The sequence below is a fragment of the Engraulis encrasicolus genome, unplaced genomic scaffold (assembly GCF_034702125.1).
Source record: "Engraulis encrasicolus isolate BLACKSEA-1 unplaced genomic scaffold, IST_EnEncr_1.0 scaffold_41_np1212, whole genome shotgun sequence".
Classification (NCBI taxonomy): Eukaryota; Metazoa; Chordata; class Actinopteri; order Clupeiformes; family Engraulidae; genus Engraulis; species Engraulis encrasicolus.
Window position 1 is genome coordinate 618,056 of NW_026945720.1, and position 19,554 is coordinate 637,609.

Here is a 19,554-nt window from a genome sequence, read left to right on the forward strand (position 1 = left end):
CCATCCCACTTTCAAGAAAGAACTGAAATGTTATTTCAACTCCCTTGAAGGACTGAACATGTTGCATATTGTTATACGCGTGCATTCAAAATGCGTAAATAAGCAGTACGCATGGGAAAGAGAGAGAAAACGTTTGCCATACTACGCATTCAAAATGCGTAAATAAGCAGTACGCATGGGAAAGAGAGAGAAAACGTTTGCTATACTACGCATTCAAAATGCGTAATGAAACAGTACGCATAGGAAAAAAGAAAACGCGTTTCTTTTGTTACGCATTCAAAATGCGTAATGAATCAGTACGTATTGGGGAAAAAAAGAACACATTCATTGTGTACGCATTCTGAAGGCATCGGAAAAGGACTACCAGTGCTGGTAAAAAAAAAAAATGATCCCATATGTAATTCACCTCTTCATTTTATTATCTTGCAAGTTCGATCTTAGTTTGCTATGTAGGCTATCCAGAAATGATTAGCTTCACTTGTGTTATGTCGAACCAGCGTGTTCTTTCATTGACTTGTCGCCTACTACATAACAAAGTGACAATGCTTGTTTACACATACTTTATTTACAGACAGGCACAACATACGGTATAGCAAGTCAATGATGTGTAGCATTATGAAAATGATTGATCCAACAGCTTGCAGTAGGCCTAAACCACCCATCAGGTATTCTGTTGCTTTACATAAGGTGGCGCTTATCATCCAGCGCGCGTCAGTTCACATGATGCCTGCCTTACAAAGGCAAAGACAAGTAGCATAACTAAACTAACATTGAATCTCAGAGAGAGAGAGAGAGAGAGAGAGAGAGAGAGAGAGACTATTCATATCTGAAACTGGACACATTTGGAACTTGGCTTCATCACAAGACTTTTTCTTATTTCTTGGAGTGTTGACGCAGGACCTGGGAGGACTTCAGAGGGGCCCCAGCATACCAGTTTGATACCACACCAGTGGTGCCTTCTCCAAGCTTCCATCGCCCCCGATGTCATCATCCTCATCGTCGTCTCCACCTCTTCAGCTTTTTCTTTTTTTTAAAAAAGAACCCCCACCCCTTAATTCACTAAAACAGCGCTACATTGTTTACAAGCTGTCCCCAATACTGTATATTACTGAAGTAATATCTTAATTCAATTACAACACAGTGGTAAACACACAAGTTATCAGTCATACATATCTCCTCCACTGTTCAGATTCAAAGCATTCTCCTATGGTTGTCGATTCAATGTGCCATGAACCTTCCATTTCCTCCTCACTAATGCGTTAAAGGCCACAGTATGAATGTAACATGTACCATGGGGAGCATTCCAATATGCAGACTTCCTTGCTCACTTGCCCGCTTGTGACCTTACGTATGATGAAGTCAAAGACGACAGAAAATGTATTCAATGTCTTGCAAAATGCACAATTCTAATGTAATTTCATCGTTTGGAATTGGGATGGTGAATGAAGAACAGTCGTCCCCCCCCCCTCCAAAAATGTTGTGGCTACGCTGACGGCAGGAAAGCCTTGTTTTCTCTACGGAGACAGGGCGTCAGCAAAACACGAGGCCACAAGCACAAGTGGAGGATGGAAGTCTGCATGTTAGAATACACTCCTAGTCTGAATTGGCCTGAGGTGATGTCAGAGGGAGAAAGTTTGTTCGTACCGAGTTTGTTGGTGATGAAGGAGTGATGCTTTTGCTCTGCAGCGGGCATGCACATTTTGCCAGTTTGATGCATTCTGGTAATCAGTGCACATGCACGCTGCATAGCACAAGCACCACTGCATCATCACGAAAGAACCCACCGTCTGGGTGACAAAACAAGTGGAATGGAGTGCTGTGATCTGAGGACTAAATTTCAGTTCACTTTCTCTCTGCTGAAAAAGCACAAGCAAGGGTAGCAAGGCAGCTATCACCTAAAGCCACCAGACTTTGTACACCGCATACATGCATTGTGTGATGTAATAAAAGGACCCACGCCATGGGGTGTCTGTGTTGCTTTATTTTTTTAAAGAGTAAAATAGTTAACCATGAAGCGGCAAACTAAAAACAAAGCATAGTGGATTTTATTTTTGTTCAGCACCCACGACGACAGCCATCTTCTACCACTGCAAGGGAGAAAACAAACAAACAAACAAACAAACAAAAAATCATTAAACAGTAGCAGCATGTGGAAAAATCTGTCACTGAAATTTACTTTCTGTTATTATACTGACAATGAATGTAGGAGTGCTCACCATGTACAGTGTTTCCAGAAAACATGGATACGTAGCACACCCTGAGAAACATAAAATGAGAGGAAACATGTCAGAACCACAACAGACCACGACACGAGGTCCTGAGCCAAGCAGCTAAATTTCAAAAACATTTGTTGACATGTTGAATATCCCAACTACAACGTTGCCTCAAGCAGTGTTCACGCTAGAATTCTCGCTGGCCAGACAAGTGGCCGGCTGTATTGCAGAATACCGGACATATGGAATATCCAACGGACCTTCCCTCATATAGCCAACCACACACTCCTTAATGGGTCAAAGTGGCTAGTAAATTGGTCTTTTCTAGCAAAACTTAAATTTCACTAGCATTTGGCCAGTTGGCTGGTGTTAATTTAGAGCCCTGCTTGTATGCACGGGGAGCAAACGCGCGCTCTCTTTCAGAGACCAGAGAGCTCGAACTGGGAAAAAAAAACAGCCACCCAACGTGCAGCGTGCATATCTAGCCGAAGTTAGACTGAAAACATTGTGTTTTGTCCGCAAACCAAAGAGGATTTCCCTACTCAAATTGGGTAACGAGGAGATGACTGTAATGGTAGTGCAGTAACAGAAACGACACAACTGAAATTTGAACTGTATTGCAATGTGTTCCTTCCTGCGCTCTCAAAGGTAATGGAATCGACACGTTGCGTACGACGCTCTATGTGGGCGTGTGAGTTACATCCATTTTGGCCAGAGATGAAAAAAAAGTTTTAAAGCCCTGCATGCTCTTTCGCTGGGACTTCTCGTGAGCACATCTTTCTCTGAAATGTTTATGATTTGACCCTCTACTGTTGCCTACTTGGCAATCCACCACCGTTTTTCAGCAGAGGTAAAGTGAAAGTAATTGGATGCTGAAATGCTGCGCATGCCATCGCATTGTGTCCCAAACAGTTGACTTTGCAACTGGGCATGAAACGGTTTTGCAAATGCAACGCCCTTTGTTGTGTTCACTGGTATATTGGTAAAATGGGCAACAAAAAGCAGAATAGTTCCTCGACAGCAGCCAGCGTGAGTCAAGTGATTGGGAAGCATATAACCTCACTGGGGACAATGACGTGGGGATGAGAGCGCAAGCAACACTATAGCGTGCTGTTTATGACACGTTCATTTAGGCTTTTCACAATTATTTTCAGCTTTGTTCAATTTCATATTACTGGTGTTTTGTCACATTCAATGTTTAAAATGAGCTAGTAATATTTACTGATTAATTGTAGTCATTTTTGTCGGACATTTTGTCAGGTCACATTTTACTTTGCCAGTCATTCATGCATGCGAAACGGCCAATGTCCGGCCACAGCCGGCTAACGTGAACCTTGGCCTCAAAGACTCACAGATTAATAATAACAAGGCTCTATGCCGTGCTAGGTACCGATTGTCCGGCACTCAGTTCGACAGTGCCCCTTTAACACATCTAAAAAAAATGATCATAGAAACAACAGATTTTGTATCAATACTACCGCTTCACAGAGTGAACAGAATTCCCACCTTAGGCTAAGGCCCGCCCTAAAATGTTGTATCGCAGCACGGCAAAAGGACGAGGCCGGACAGAAGTCGGACAGTTTGACACTCGATGCAGAAATCGCATGTTTTCAAGTCGGGTTTAGCAAGATATTACGGTCATATTATTATTAAAATATGATTGGAAATTGTGTCTGGGGCATCTGTGACAAAGGTGCTAGTTTCCCCGCAAAACACAAACCCGTGTCAAGGTAGGATTTTGGTTTTATTGTCTATTTAATGAAGAAAACAGCTAGCAAAGTTAACCATCAGTCACGTCAGGATCGTTTTGTCTAGCAGCTGATGGACGTTATTTTGTTAGGCTACTGAAGATATAAACGCCAAACGTTAACTGATGTGGTTGCACAGATTTTCTAGAGAGGTGGTGGTAGCTTTGAGGATGACTACAGCAGTCACGTCGGGTGATTTTGTCTAGCAGTTTCAGCAAGGGCTCACAGATACGAGTTAGCTGACCATGGTGCCAGCTACAGCACGCCTATCGATAATCCAGGTGAGAAGGTGAGAGAGCCCAAAACAGTTTAACAACTGTGATGCAAGACAATTAAGGAAATAAATACTTATTTATTAGGGGGTGAACAACTGCTGTGATTTACAGTCACAAACCATGTTGACATCGCAGCACAGAAAGAAAGAAAGAAAGCTCATCTGCCCGACCTAGCGACTGTAACACAAGGGGGCCGAGCTTAGCCAAAGGCGAATTGTGTACCGGTACTTACACCCATGTTTCAGGATGCTGTCAATCATTCTTCTTGTTGTTACACTTTTCCACAGCTGAGAGCAAGATGGCCTTTTCCTCCCTTATCTTTCGATGCATAGAGGCTGGAGATGATGTTTCTGCGTTACACATGAAGAGAAAATGTTCACTTTAATACATGTTAGTGTCAAAGCATGGCAAGACGTGCAAAGAGATCACACAAAATGCCTTGCTTAAAGCCTCGTTCACACACATTGCTGAGCGAGTAACTAGCAGCGACGTGTCACAGCGAGACGAGCAGGCGAGTACTGTACAAGCGATGCAATGTGGGCGGAAATGAAAACATTAGGCTCGGACGCAACTGAGCAGGAACTTGCTTGATCGCAAAGAGATTTGCTTGGTCTAATAAAGGTGGGGTTGAATGCTTGACAAACAAGATGGACAGTTTTTTTTCTAACGTGACTTCTCAAGACATAAAAACACAGCAGCCAGTGAACTGTCTCACAGCCATGTGGACTACACCCGCAATTTACGTCAGATAGATGAATGCCAATCAGGGTAGCATGGAGGAGGTCCCATGCCAGAGCAGTAGCTCTTACCTTACTGCGCCGCTGCTTAGCGAAAATTTCGTTCCCGCGATGGCTCGGTAGGATGGTGGTCCAGGTGTGAGAGAGCATATATACCCCCTCATCCCTGTTCATGATACTTGGGTTGAGCTTTCTGATCTCCATAGACTCCTGAGGGATGAGAGGGCATATATGCTCTCTCACACCTGGACCACCATCCTAAGAGGACAACTCTAACAGCAGGAGGTGTGACCAACGTGTCATTATTGGAAGGGAGGTCACACCTCCACAATATCATCAGCTGATTTTAAAGCACGTCACTCATCAACATCACAGTGACCCTCTGATGAAGAAGTGAAAGTGACACCGTCGAAACATGTCAGGTAAAAGATAAAAACTTTTACATGTCTTAAGGCAAAGGAAAATCCAAAGTGTTTAAGACCCTATTTTAACTCTGAGCGAGGCGAGTAACCAATTGGAATGCAGAGTTCGGTACTTCTCATTGGCAGTTAAAACCGCGGGAACGTTTAGCGAACGTTCCGTGAGAGAGCGACTAGTGAAAGTACAATAGAAAGCAAGTTGGTTCACTTCAGAACGCCTCGGCCAGAGAAGACGGGGCAACTGAAATGTTTGTTGTTGCATTGCGTTTAAAGCATAACAACGGACGTCATCACCTCTTCGTCAGTCAAACCATATTGATATGACTACACAAAATACAAAGAAACATGTTCTTTCCCTCAGTATTTAGGTTGTGAGTATCCCCAAAATGTGAAGGCCCAAGCAGTAGGCTCCTTCTTGAAGGCGGTAGCCTCAATGATCAGAGGCACACTGATGTTAGTGAAAAAAGGATTCAAATTCTTTATTTTAAGGGATAACGCTGCCAGTATTCATCAGGGCAAACTTTGTTACTTCTTACAAAGGTGCTTTTAAAATGGATTCCAGGTCAAGTGACCCAGTGACATGGCCTATCAATATAAGTGCATTGTGAAATACTTGAGATGAATAATAATCCCATAATAATAATAATAATAATAATAATAATAATAATAATAATAATAATAATAGGGACCAGATAAGCACTCAGTTTTAAAATTGTACAAAGACAGAGGTGCCGGGGCAAAGGTAGACAGGTAAACATAGCCTCAACTGAAGCCTTTGAATATTAGACGACTACGGCAATGTTCATCACGAGTCTGAAGTGGACCAGTTTGCTTTCTATTGTCGGCCGTCCTGGACTGTGGACTGTGGAGTGCACCAAGAAGCAGAGACTTACGTTTTACCCGACACTCTGAGCTCTCCAGTCATCTCTGCCACCTCCAAGGTTATTCCAGGCCTTCCTCAAGAGCTAGAGGATTTTTCAAACACAATAAACAAATGATGAGGGTGAAATGTTTACAACTTTAATTGCTGCTAAGTAGGGATGCAAATTATCGATTAATTCATTAATCGTTAGTTGATAGTCTTATCGATCGACTTACGATTAATTGATAAGCGGCGTTTTCCCCGAAATCTCAATGTTTCTCGGAAAAAACTACTAAATCTAAACATTTTAATTAAAAATTGAGATAAAATACCACATTTAAATTAATTCTATTTCAATTCTTTAATCCAAAGGTGATTTAAATATTCCCACTATTCACACCCCTCTTCACATGCCCATTTCACCTGGGTCTCTTGTCAGTTGAATTGTCGATTAATTGCGATTAATATTTTTTAATCGATTAATGCATTGATCGATTAAAGTCGATTAATCGATTAATCGTTTGCATCCCTACTGCTAAGCAACTGATAAGACCTCCACTACTACGCAGTTAATCACAAAGACTTTAACTCCTGTCCCATTTTTGGAAATAAGCTCATTATTTGGAAATAAGCTGTACACCTTACCTTGAGTTAAATGATTGGGTTTCACCCTTCTCCTGTATTTTCAACCGTTCTCTGGGTATGGCAGTACAAATTTTACCCCCAAGCTAGCAGTTAACATCGAGTCCTATGTGACCAGCTAGCCGCCAGCTTTAGGGTAAACTTTGTACTGTCGTACTGAGACAACGGCAGGAAGTACAGGAGAAAGGTAAAACCCAATCATTTAACTCAATGAGAGGTGTAAAATGAGCTTATTTCCAAAAATGGGACAGTATCACTTCAAGGCCAAAATGCAGCATAGCAACAACACAGCCATGCAAGTTGCAAAAGATCAACCTGGGGGGTATTCCAAGAACTTGGCTAATGTTGGATTTAAAGGGACACTGTGCAGGAAATGGTCAAAAAAGGTACTGCAACTTTGCTGCTTATTGAAATTGGGCTGCCTATTGCCAAATTTGATCTTTACATGAAAGTTTACTAAGTATTAAACAAATATTTTCTAGTATGGTCCAAGTACCAGGGGCGGCGCCACGGGGTTGCTTAGGGTTGCTATGGAAACCCCTCGAAATTAATCAGCAACTGCTGAGCAACCCCTGACTTTTCGTCAATATAAAATATAATGCAATTTTCCGTAAAATAGTATTGAATGAGTATGTTCAACTAAACCTTTGGCCGAATGACATTCGACATTCACATTCGTGTCATATGAATCAGATTATGTGCATGCATAGCCTTGAGAAATGAGAAACGTCAATATTTCAGGGCAGTGGTCTGGTCTGTCGTTTCAACTCGAGTTACACTTACAGCAGCCTGGAACTATCCTCCCCTCCCCCTCACCGTGCCCAGTTCCCGAGTGTTGGGCATGCGCACATTCTGCTAAAGTGACAGAACAGATAGGCCTATTAACTGTTTTAAAATTCCAACATCGGTAGCTTTGAATAACCCACGACATGACATGTTAGAAAAGCCTGGATTATCTTCGTGAATCCTGACCATGACAGCCGGACCGGCAGCGTCTAGGGAGCGGTAGCTCGTAGCACGTAGCAGGCTCGTAGCACGTAGCAGGCCAACAACGGTGGCTATCCCTACTGATGGATCTGTGAATGACTTCGGCACTGATAAAACCCTATCAGGTTTTGTTGAAAGAATACCTCGTGAGATATTTTGGTTTGAAAAGACGTTCATTTCCCTCTATCTGGGAACTGGGATTGGCTCGAGTAAGTTATTCCATTGCAGAGGATATTCCTTGCAGAGGATGCATTCTGTATCATTAGACACAATCTTTTCAATCTCTCTGAAGTGATTTCAGAAACATGCTATCGAAACTGGGAAAGGCAAGCATGCAACTTTCAAGGAACATTCAGTAACTTGAAGCGATAGGCTATGGCGAGATTCAGAAAAGCGCAGAACAGTTGGATCGCAGAGATGACATGTCAGCTGAGCCATATAGCTCTAGATATGCTGGCGTTTTAGTGGCGAGTCTCATCTGCGTTAGTGGCGATATTGCTGTCTAGTTCTGGATGCTAACAGGAGGCGAGATGTGGAAGTTTAGCCTGGAGAAACGCCGACACATGATTGACAAAAGACAGCGCTGCCACTCTACTCATAGTAAGTCACATTGTGTGTGTGTGTGTGTGTGTGTGTGTGTGCGCGCGCATGCATATGTGTGTGATGGCAATTGCAATATTGTACTATGCCTCTGTTGGTTGCTTTGAAATACACCCGGCCGCCGCGCCGTGGCGTTTTGTTTTCTATTCAGTTTGAGATGCTTGCTGCTCGTCATCTAATAGGCCTATGTCATGTGCACATGCAGTTGTTGTTGGTGGCGGTGTGTGCTTTGTCTGTGTTGGCATTTGGCAAAAGGCAGCTAACTACTCCTCTGTTGGTTGCTTTGCTTTGAATTGCACCTGTCGTCAGAGGTGCATCTTATCACCAGGCTAGAGAGGTAGGCCTAGCCGCTTAGGGCCCCCAAGCCGATGGTGAATAACAGCTAGCTTAAGACGATAAACTACTATAGTGGCGATTTGTTGCAAATGATAGGCCTAATTCTTTAAAATATTCGCTCCCAACTTGCCCTAGAATCGCCGCTGTCAGTCGTGGTGTTTTTGTTGTTGTTGAGTTCGAGATTCTGTGTCTAATTTATTTCGGCTCGCGCGCCTGTGTGTGTGCGCGCGCGCAATCTGTGCATGTGTGAGAGCGCACGCTGTCCTGTCATGTTTAATGTAATGATTATTGTGAGGGATTTGGGCTGCGCAAATGGTCAAATAAGCAAAATTAAGATAACTAGATTGCATTCTCACAGAAAATGCTGGAAGCGGGCTTGCCTGTGCTGCATGAGGAAGCACAGATTAACAGATACATTAATAACAAGTTAGCTGGTAAATATTACCTGTAGAAAACCGAAAACACAGTTAATTACTTAACACTGTTTTATTGTTCTCGTAATTACAAGGATGATAGTACAAAAAAGGATTTTATTTGCAACATGTATAGAAATGGTTTAACATTTTAATTTAAAATAGAGCATGTACTGTGCATACAATGCAATAGTATAGCTTGTATTAATTCTTGTAACGAGTATGACCAAAATTAATTGCAGTCTTTATTCAGTAAATTGCAAATAACTTAGATAAAAACAAGATAGTATCAATGCTTAGAAAAGCACACAAGGAATAAAACACCTACAACTTATCACAACCACACACCTTTACACATCCAAGTACATCCAAGACTACAGATCACAGCCTTATACTACATAAACATTCAGAAATATTATACTTTAGCAGCACAGTTTCCACAGGATTTGACAATTGAGTAAAAACTCTTATAGGGCGTTTGCATTTGTCAGATGAGGTACTTCAGTTAGTATATGGATTCCTTCTATATAGTTTGCCAGATGGTAAGAGGTGAAACAGTCCATGTTTAGGATGGCTGGGATTCAGCGGACCAGCATGTCAACAGTGATAGCTTTTGAGAGATGTTCTTCCTAAAAGTTCTCAGTCTGAGGTAAAGTCTATGCTGGACTGTCTTCACTAGCCCAGGCGTATTTACATCCCAAGCCAATGGATGACAATGACTAAGTAAGAAGTGGATCATGGACTCTGTGTGGAGCTGATCCGTTAAGGGGCTTATCTGGTGTCAGACGAGACTTGGAGCAGCATTGAAGTGTTCAGTGCCATCTCAGAATTGGCTTTCCCTCCACATCTGCACCAACACATGTAGCTTGAGGTCTGGGCTGTTTGCAGTTGACTACAAAGGATAAGAAGAGCAATATTAGCTTATTGTGGTTGAGGACATATATTGTCTGAAATAGAATGTTCACAGTTAGATGAGGTACTTCAGTTAGCAAGCATATTGACAATCGTAATACTAACACTGTAAATGTTGCTAATTATCCACATTTTTTTAAATAACCATAATTATTGCAATTAATGTTTTCATCAACTAAAGGTCACTTTAGTGAAACATCAAATATGTGACTGAGCAGCATACATTTCGTGAAAAAACAACTAAAACCACATACTGGACTATTACGGAATAATGTTGTAAGACTTATCTTTTCAGAGATCCATGAGTGGGCAGTCTCCTCTGGTCTTGGTTGAAGCGTGGAGCAGCATTTCAGTAGTGAGTGCTTTCTTGGGACTTCATTAGCATCTGGGAAAGTGAAGGAGCTCTTCATCCGTGTGAGTTCAGGTGAGGGCTGGCTGGCAAACTGGCTGTAATCGACAGGGCAGGAAGGAGAAGGCAGGTTAAGCAGAGTTGGTTTAAATGTTGTTGGATAAGTGTGTATTGTTTTAAAGTATAGTATCTAGTTTACTTGGGTTTGTTAGCAGAACTTATGCAGTCCAATCAGTAATGTCCATGTTTTACTAAACATTTACCACAACCATCAACTATTCATAAATACTTGGAAATGTACACCTCACAGCTTCTTCATGCTATTTTGAGCAACCGTCATAGACATCTTTGTCAGCAAAGCTTACCATACTTTGAAACCTTATTAATTAGTAAATATTCATTGAAAGATACAGCTTATATTGCGAAAATAAATTACTAAAATGTCATACTGGACCTTCAAGACTGTTGAAACACTTAGCTTTTAAGAGGTCGATGAGTGGTCAGTCTTCTCTGGTCTTGGTTGAAGAGTCGAGCAGCGTTTCACTGGTGAGTGCCATCTCAGAACTGTGGACTCTGTCACCGTCTGGGTGTTCAGGTTGGCAAACTGGTCGTAATCAACTGGGCAGGAAGAAGAAGGCAGGTTAAGCAGCGTTATATGTTGGCTTATTTGTAGTTGGAGAAGTGGGTGTTGTTTAAGAGAGAATGTTTAACACTTAGCTTTTCAGAGATACAGGAGGGGGCAGTCTTCTCTGGTCTCATTTCAAGCGTAGAGCAGTGTTGAGCTGATGGGTGTTGTCTCAGAACTGTGGACTTCACATCACCATATGGGGGACTGGCCATCTGGTTACAGAACACTGCAGAGGAAAGCTAAGCAGACTTGCCTTAGTGTATTTGTGGCTATATAGTTTAAGAAAGAATGCTGTAATACTTATATACTTATAACACTACGATTTTTTAATTAGCATTGTTACCATGCATGCAAACCTACATGAGATAAGTACCACTGAAAATATAGAAACCCTAAAGAAAAAGTTACCATAATTTATCATGTGCTAAATAGTCACCTACCAGATGAAGGCCAATTATCATGCTAAATGGAGGCATACTGTGTATCACAGCCATTACTCACAAAAACCTACAAAAAATAGTTTTCATTCAAAGCCCAACTGACACAGGAAGGATTTAAAAAAATATATATATATATATATAGATATTTTTTTAAAAAATATATTTAATATAAACCCAACCACCACCCCCCTTATGGGGAACTATAACTTCTGGATTTATTATTTTAGTCCCTTCCTGTGTGGAGGGGAGTGTCAACCCAAAATGTCATTGTTCTTCTACACACATACATCTGGGAAGATGACACGAGATATGAGACAACAACTTAAGCAAACGTTATAACTGCCTAGAACAGTGATTCCCAACCTTTTGTGTCTCATGTACCCCCCAAACCATTTCATTGTACCATGAGTACCCCCTAACTCATATTTTACATTGCTTTTTCTATTCCAGTGTGACTTTGCTCCATGCATTTGTTCAAATTAAATTTTCCCAAGTACCCCCTGCAGTATGCTCCCGTACCCCTAGTGGTACACTTACCCCTGGTTGGGAAACACTGGTCTAGAAGCCAAGAGTGTTAGTAATGAAACCAGCATAAATGTGCAATAGATCACTGTTTTCATTCGAGGCCAAACCATCAATATGTTTTTTTTAAATAAATACATAAACCCAACCACCACCCCCCTTATGGGGAACTTAAACTTCTGTTTTTAATTCTTGTAGTCCCGGAGGGGGAAAGTAGGAGCATCAAACCAGTGATCTGTTACTACAGTGGTGTGTATGTGTGTATAAGAAAAATATCATTTAGCCTGGGGTGTACAGTGGTACTTTCTTAAAGAGTGTACCTTTAAGCAAGTACCATAACCACTTACCTTGAGGGAAAAGAACATGACCGGCTGCATCCCAGCACCCTACTCGTGTGTGTGCAAGGACAGCATCATTTGAAATCACATTCAACATGTTCTTGAAAATGAAAGAACATTAACCACTAACCTTGTGAACAGGATTGTCATGCTAAATGGAGGCATACTGTATATCACAGCCATTACTCACAAAAACCTACAAAAAATAGTTTTTATAAACTATATAAACTATATATATATAAACTATATAAACTATAAAAACCCAACCACCACCCCCCTTATGGGGAACTAAAACCTCTGGTTTTATTATTTTTAGTCCCTTCCTGTGTGGAGGGGAAAACTTGAGCGTCAACCCAAAATGTCATTGTTCTTCTACACACATACATCTGGGAAGATGACACGAGATATGAGACAACAACTTAAGCAAACGTTATAACTGTCTAGAACAGTGATTCCCAACCTTTTGTGTCTCATGTACCCCCGAAACCATTTCATTGTACCATGAGTACCCCCTAATTCATATTTTACATTGCTTTTTCTATTCCAGTGTGACTTTGCTCCATGCATTTGTTCAAATTAAATCTTCCCAAGTACCCCCTGCAGTATGCTCCCGTACCCCTAGTGGTACACGTACCCCTGGTTGGGAAACACTGGTCTAGAAGCCAAGAGTGTTAGTAATGAAACTAGCATACATGTGCAATAGATCACTGTTTTCATTCGAAGCCAACCCATCAATATGTTTTAAAAAACAAATAAATACATAAACCCAACCACCACCCCCCTTATGGGGAACTTAAACTTCTGTTTTTAATTCTTGTAGTCCCGGAGGGGGAACGTAGGAGCATCAAACCAGTGATCTGTTACTACAGTGGTGTGTATGTGTGTATAAGAAAAATATAATTTAGCCTGGGGTGTACAGTGGTACTTTCTTAAAGAGTGTACCTTTAAGCAAGTACCATAACCACTTACCTTGGGGGACCGGCTGCATCCCAGCACCCTACTCGTGTGTGTGCAAGGACAGCATCATTTGAAATCACATTCTACATTTTCTTGAAAATGAAAGAACATTAACCACTAACCTTGTGAACCTACCCAAAAACCTACAAAAATAGTTTTCATTCAAAGCCCAACTGACACAGGAAGGTGTTTATATATATAAACTATATAAAACTATATAAAACTATATATATATATATATATAAAATGAAAGAACAATAACCACTAACCTTGTGACCAGGGAGATGGAAGGTTGGGGGAAGAGGGCATGTCCGACGGAATCCTACTTATGTGTGCACAAGTGTCATTAGTATCATCATTACAACAGTATCATTTGAAATGACTTTCAACCCTGTAATTATAATTACATTACTGTACTGCACCCCCCCCCCTCCCCACCTGGCATGGTTTGTCAAATGCTCTTGTCTTTCCAGGGCCCTACAGTCCGATTGCAGATGTTCGCTCATGTCATGTCCGGGCTTGGTGACGTATAACAGCATGTACATGAGACAGCTTTCTGCATCTAGAATGAATTGAATGTCCATGTTAGCATTCCATGCTCTGACCAAGTCTGGGTTGTAGTTGTTAGTCCAAATGCTCTTGTCTTTCCAGGGTCCTACAGTCCGATTGCATTTGTAATTTGCTGTGGCCACCATGTTGATCCCATCAGCAACTGATGATTGTAATCCCAAACTGTTACCCGTTGAAAGAAGACACAAACACAGGTCTATGGTAGCTGTAATATGTGTGCAGCACTCCTGATAAAACATGCTTCTGCACTTGGGATGGAAATATCAAATCCAGTGCTGTAGCCTTCTGTGTAGTTGAGTCCTCAATTAGTTGCTTGTATCCTCGCTCTCCACCTGGCATGGTTTGTCAAATGCTCTTGTCTTTCCAGGGCCCTACAGTCCGATTGCATTTGTAATTTGCTGTGGCCACCATGTTGATCCAATCAGCAATTGATGATTGTAATCCAAACTGTTACCCGTTGAAAGAAGACACAAACACAGGTCTATGGTAGCTGTAATATGTGTGCAGCACTCCTGATAAAACATGCTTCTGCACTTGGGATGGAAATATCAAATCCAGTGCTGTAGCCTTCTGTGTAGTTGAGTCCTCAATTAGTTGCTTGTATCCTCGCTCTCCACCTGGCATGGTTTGTCAAATGCTCTTGTCTTTCCAGGGCCCTACAGTCCGATTGCATTTGTAATTTGCTGTGGCCACCATGTTGATCCAATCAGCAATTGATGATTGTAATCCAAACTGTTACCCGTTGAAAGAAGACACAAACACAGGTCTATGGTAGCTGTAATATGTGTGCAGCACTCCTGATAAAACATGCTTCTGCACTTGGGATGGAAATATCAAATCCAGTGCTGTAGCCTTCTGTGTAGTTGAGTCCTCAATTAGTTGCTTGTATCCTCGCTCTCCACCTGGCATGGTTTGTCAAATGCTCTTGTCTTTCCAGGGCCCTACAGTCCGATTGCATTTGTAATTTGCTGTGGCCACCATGTTGATCCAATCAGCAATTGATGATTGTAATCCAAACTGTTACCCGTTGAAAGAAGACACAAACACAGGTCTATGGTAGCTGTAATATGTGTGCAGCACTCCTGATAAAACATGCTTCTGCACTTGGGATGGAAATATCAAATCCAGTGCTGTAGCCTTCTGTGTAGTTGAGTCCTCAATTAGTTGCTTGTATCCTCGCTCTCCACCTGGCATGGTTTGTCAAATGCTCTTGTCTTTCCAGGGCCCTACAGTCCGATTGCATTTGTAATTTGCTGTGGCCACCATGTTGATCCAATCAGCAATTGATGATTGTAATCCAAACTGTTACCCGTTGAAAGAAGACACAAAAACAAACAACCAAATTGGAGAGGATGCGTGTGCAATCTGAACACAGCTATCTGATTGCAAATGCACACACAAAAAAACACCAGAAACGACACAAAATTGTGCTCATGGTGGTCAGTCCTTAAAAACTGCAGACACAGGTCTATGGTAGCTGTAATATGTGTGCAGCACTCCTGATAAAACATGCTTCTGCACTTGGGATGGAAATATCAAATCCAGTGCTGTAGCCTTCTGTGTAGTTGAGTCCTCAATTAGTTGCTTGTATCCTCGCTCTCCACCTGGCATGGTTTGTCAAATGCTCTTGTCTTTCCAGGGCCCTACAGTCCGATTGCATTTGTAATTTGCTGTGGCCACCATGTTGATCCAATCAGCAATTGATGATTGTAATCCAAACTGTTACCCGTTGAAAGAAGACACAAAAACAAACAACCAAATTGGAGAGGATGCGTGTGCAATCTGAACACAGCTATCTGATTGCAAATGCACACACAAAAAAACACCAGAAACGACACAAAATTGTGCTCATGGTGGTCAGTCCTTAAAAACTGCAGACACAGGTCTATGGTAGCTGTAATATGTGTGCAGCACTCCTGATAAAACATGCTTCTGCACTTGGGATGGAAATATCAAATCCAGTGCTGTAGCCTTCTGTGTAGTTGAGTCCTCAATTAGTTGCTTGTATCCTCGCTCTCCACCTGGCATGGTTTGTCAAATGCTCTTGTCTTTCCAGGGCCCTACAGTCCGATTGCATTTGTAATTTGCTGTGGCCACCATGTTGATCCAATCAGCAATTGATGATTGTAATCCAAACTGTTACCCGTTGAAAGTTGACACAAAAACAAACAACCAAATGGGAGAGGATGAGTGTGCAATCTGAACACAGCTATCTGATTGCAAAATGCACACACACAAAAAAACACCCAGAAACGACACAAAAGTGTGCTCATGGTGGTCAGTCCTTAAAAACGGCAAACACAGGTCTATGGTAGCTGTAATATGTGTGCAGCACTCCTGATAAAACATGCTTCTGCACTTGGGATGTAAAAATCAAATCCAGTGCTGTACCCTTCTGTGTAGTTGAGTCCGCAATTAGTTGCTTGTATCCTCGCTTTGTAAATGCATCGCAAAGAGGTGTACAAATTGAGGACTGATTTTCATTGAAATCGCCGCAAATTACAATGTGGCTCACATCCACGGCTTCAACAGCATCCAAAAGATTTTGCAAGTTTGTGTTGAAGTCTGTGGTCTTGTAGGATGGTGGCCTGTATACAGCTGCTACCACGGCTCGAACAGGGTCTGTTATCTTCAAAGCAAGGAACTCCAAATCTGTGACTCCCGCCAAATATTTCAAAGCGTGACACTGTATGTGGGTCTTTGCATATATGGCCACACCACCACCCTTTTGGCTTGCCAGTTGCGGAAAGTTGCTGTATGAAACCTGCCGGTTCCTAAAGAACATGTTGTATCCATCCAATTGAACCTCCTGGGGAACAGCTGACCCAAACATATGAGTTTCAGTGAAACACAAAATGTCTCCCAAACACATCTCGTGATGTTTCCTGACATCCTCAATATGGCAGAGTAGGCCTTCCACATTGTGGTGGATCACAGCAAGATTTCCACCAGCAGACGTTTTAGCATGTTCCAAAAGAGGCATGACGTCTGAAAGGTCTGCTTTAGGCATGCTATCCAGTGAGGCCAAAACCTCTTCGTTGCAGTAGATACGATCTTCATCGTAGTCAATGATGTGTAGTCCTTGCAAGGAGGTTGTTCGGCTTAGGGCTACATAAGCCATACCAGCTTCAAACACACGTTTCAGAGACACCACTGCTGATGAACACGTGGCACCTTGAACCTTGTGGGCTGTGGAAGCATAGGCTAATCTCAGTGGAAATTGCCTTCTGACCAAGCCCTTCCTGGTTGAACGCTCTTCGACTCTGTCAATGTAAGCAATGTTGTCGTCTTTGCCTTGTTGACGTCTCTTGAGTCCAGCTGTTGGGCTATCAAATTCTAGGCCAAGTAAATCCACACATGTCTTGCCACCAGGTTCCGCCTTCATGATGATCTTTGCAAGTTTTGCAAAGGAGCCATTTACAAGCCCATCTCCAGTATCCAAGTTCCTCGTCATAACAACGCGTGCCCCTTCAGAAAGCAGCAACCGGTCAGGTAGATCTCCTTTTCTTCCTTTACAAGGGGTGTCCTGCTTGACCATCCGCCCAGTTCGCTCATCTTTCAGGTAGTCCTCTGCATCAACATAGATGACATCGTCACAGATGAGAGACAAAGCAAAGGTGTTGTGAGTGTCTACCTCTTTGTTGGTGGGAAATATATGCAATACATCCATAGGGCATTCCAACTTTTGCTGAAAAGTGCGCGATGCAAGAAGTGCCCTATCCGCATCCAGCAATGGTTCCCCCTTCTTCTTGACTCGCAGTCTGTTGAGCATCTCTGCAAAGACAGCATCATCCTTCTGTCTCATGATCTCAGTCAAAGTTATTATCTGGAAGTTGTCTTTCCAGAGGTCAACTGTGTTTTCTTCAAAGACACACAGCGCCTTGGTTTTTCCCACAGGAGACAGTTGGAAGAAGTCCCCAATGCAAAGAATGGACACCCCACCAAATGCTTTCTTGCTCCCTTTAATCTGTTGGAGTCTCAGGTCCACGTATGCAAAGAGTTCTTTGGACACCATGGACACTTCATCGATCACAATCACCTGGAGATGTTGAAGAATGACCCTTATCTCATCCAACGAATTTCCCAGTCCTTGGTATGGTGGGTTCAAATTCCTTGGAAGTTTCAATAGTGAATGCAGAGTGTTTCCAGAGATGTTGAACGCTGCCGTTCCTGTGTAGGACGACAGCAAAACCGTTGGTCCCGATATATCTGCCTCCTCACGGAAAGCAGGATGTCTCCTCAGAATTTTTGTGACTTCGTTGTAGATGCACTTGATTAAATGGGACTTACCTGCACCTGCTCCCCCAGTCACAAAGTAGAAGAACTGTTCGACGTCATGTCCATTCACACATCCTAAAGCCCAGTCTCTGATCTTGTAAAACACGGCAGCTTGGGTCTGGTTAAGGCTTTGGTACATCTGCTGAAGCTCCTTGGGACTCAGGGGTGAGCACTGTACTAAAGGCACTGCTGGCTGGTTGTGGGCTTTTTTTCTGAATTCGGGGACATCATCCTGCTCATTGTCATCCACCATGTCTTCTGGTTGGCGATCTGCAAGAGCTTCAATGCGAATGAGCTCAGAGTTTGGAGCAAAGCCGGCCCCCTCAAGCGGTCCAGCTTCGGCTAACTTTTTGATGGCAGCCTCGACCGCGTCACTTGCAACTTCATATCGGTCCCAGTTGCTTCGGACAATGTCACAGACAGGCTGCTGTGACTCTGAGCCAGGCAGGCTGATGTTTCCGAATAGGAAGAAGCTGGCATAAGATCGCCCTGAAATCCGTTTGAAATCTGACTCTGACCGGAAGGGGCAGAAAACCTTCAGCAGAGTTTCAAAATACTTTTCAGGATGCTTCTGGACACAGAAGCGTGGATAACGAATTACTGCATCTTTTCCTCTTGTCCGCTTCTGAATGAATCCCATGCCACCTTCAAGTGGTATGGCACGTTCGCCTTCTTTGCCTCTGCCATAGACAAGTCTGTACTTTGATGCAAAGTCTGCCATACACATTCCCTCAAACTCTGGAGTGGCTGGTCTTGCTTTGTACTTTTCTGGCAATCCAGTCATCCATATGTTGTCTGAGTCAGGATCTCTTTGTTCGAGCCGTGCCATTGGTAGGCTCATCCTCAATCTGTTATCATCAGTGGGGATGAAGACAACAGTGCGTGAACAAGACTTGAGTTTTAGGCTGCAAACACGGGCGACAGCCTCTTGCACACTAATCTCACGACTTTTGGAGTATGCCTGCATGATCTGTTTCATCTGCTCAAGGTCAGTGGCATTCTCATGTATCGAGTCTTTCACAACACTTTTCAGGTGTTCGCTCATGTCATGTTCGGGCTTGGTGACGTATGACAACATGTACATGAGACAGCTTTCTGCATCTAGAATGAACTGAATGTCCATGTTAGCATTCCATGCTCTGACCAAGTCTGGGTTGTAGTTGTTAGTCCAGCAGTCTTTGGGGTCCCGTCTCATGACAAGACTGGTGCCATTTGACATTTCCTCCAGGCAACAGTGATATTCTTCATACGTCATGTTGCATCTGGCAAGGAGCTCATCAATGGTGTTGACCGACACTGCTGGCTCATGCAACAAATTCCAAATGGCT

General features: G+C 42.6%; 1 long non-coding RNA gene across 2 annotated transcripts; it reads right to left on the bottom strand.

Moving 5' to 3' along the window:
• Positions 1–1,965: 1,965 nt before the first annotated feature.
• LOC134443982 (uncharacterized) lies at positions 1,966–8,052 on the bottom strand. 2 transcript variants are annotated; one of them, XR_010033821.1, is made up of 5 exons: positions 8,027–8,052; positions 6,286–6,357; positions 4,469–4,586; positions 2,217–2,257; positions 1,966–2,087 (listed from the first exon to the last, which is right to left on the bottom strand). It is a non-coding gene; the product is annotated as an uncharacterized LOC134443982 (long non-coding RNA). The 2 variants fall into 2 exon arrangements; XR_010033822.1 differs by lacking the exon at positions 8,027–8,052 and adding an exon at positions 7,869–7,888.
• Between the last annotated feature and the right edge of the window lie 11,502 nt (positions 8,053–19,554).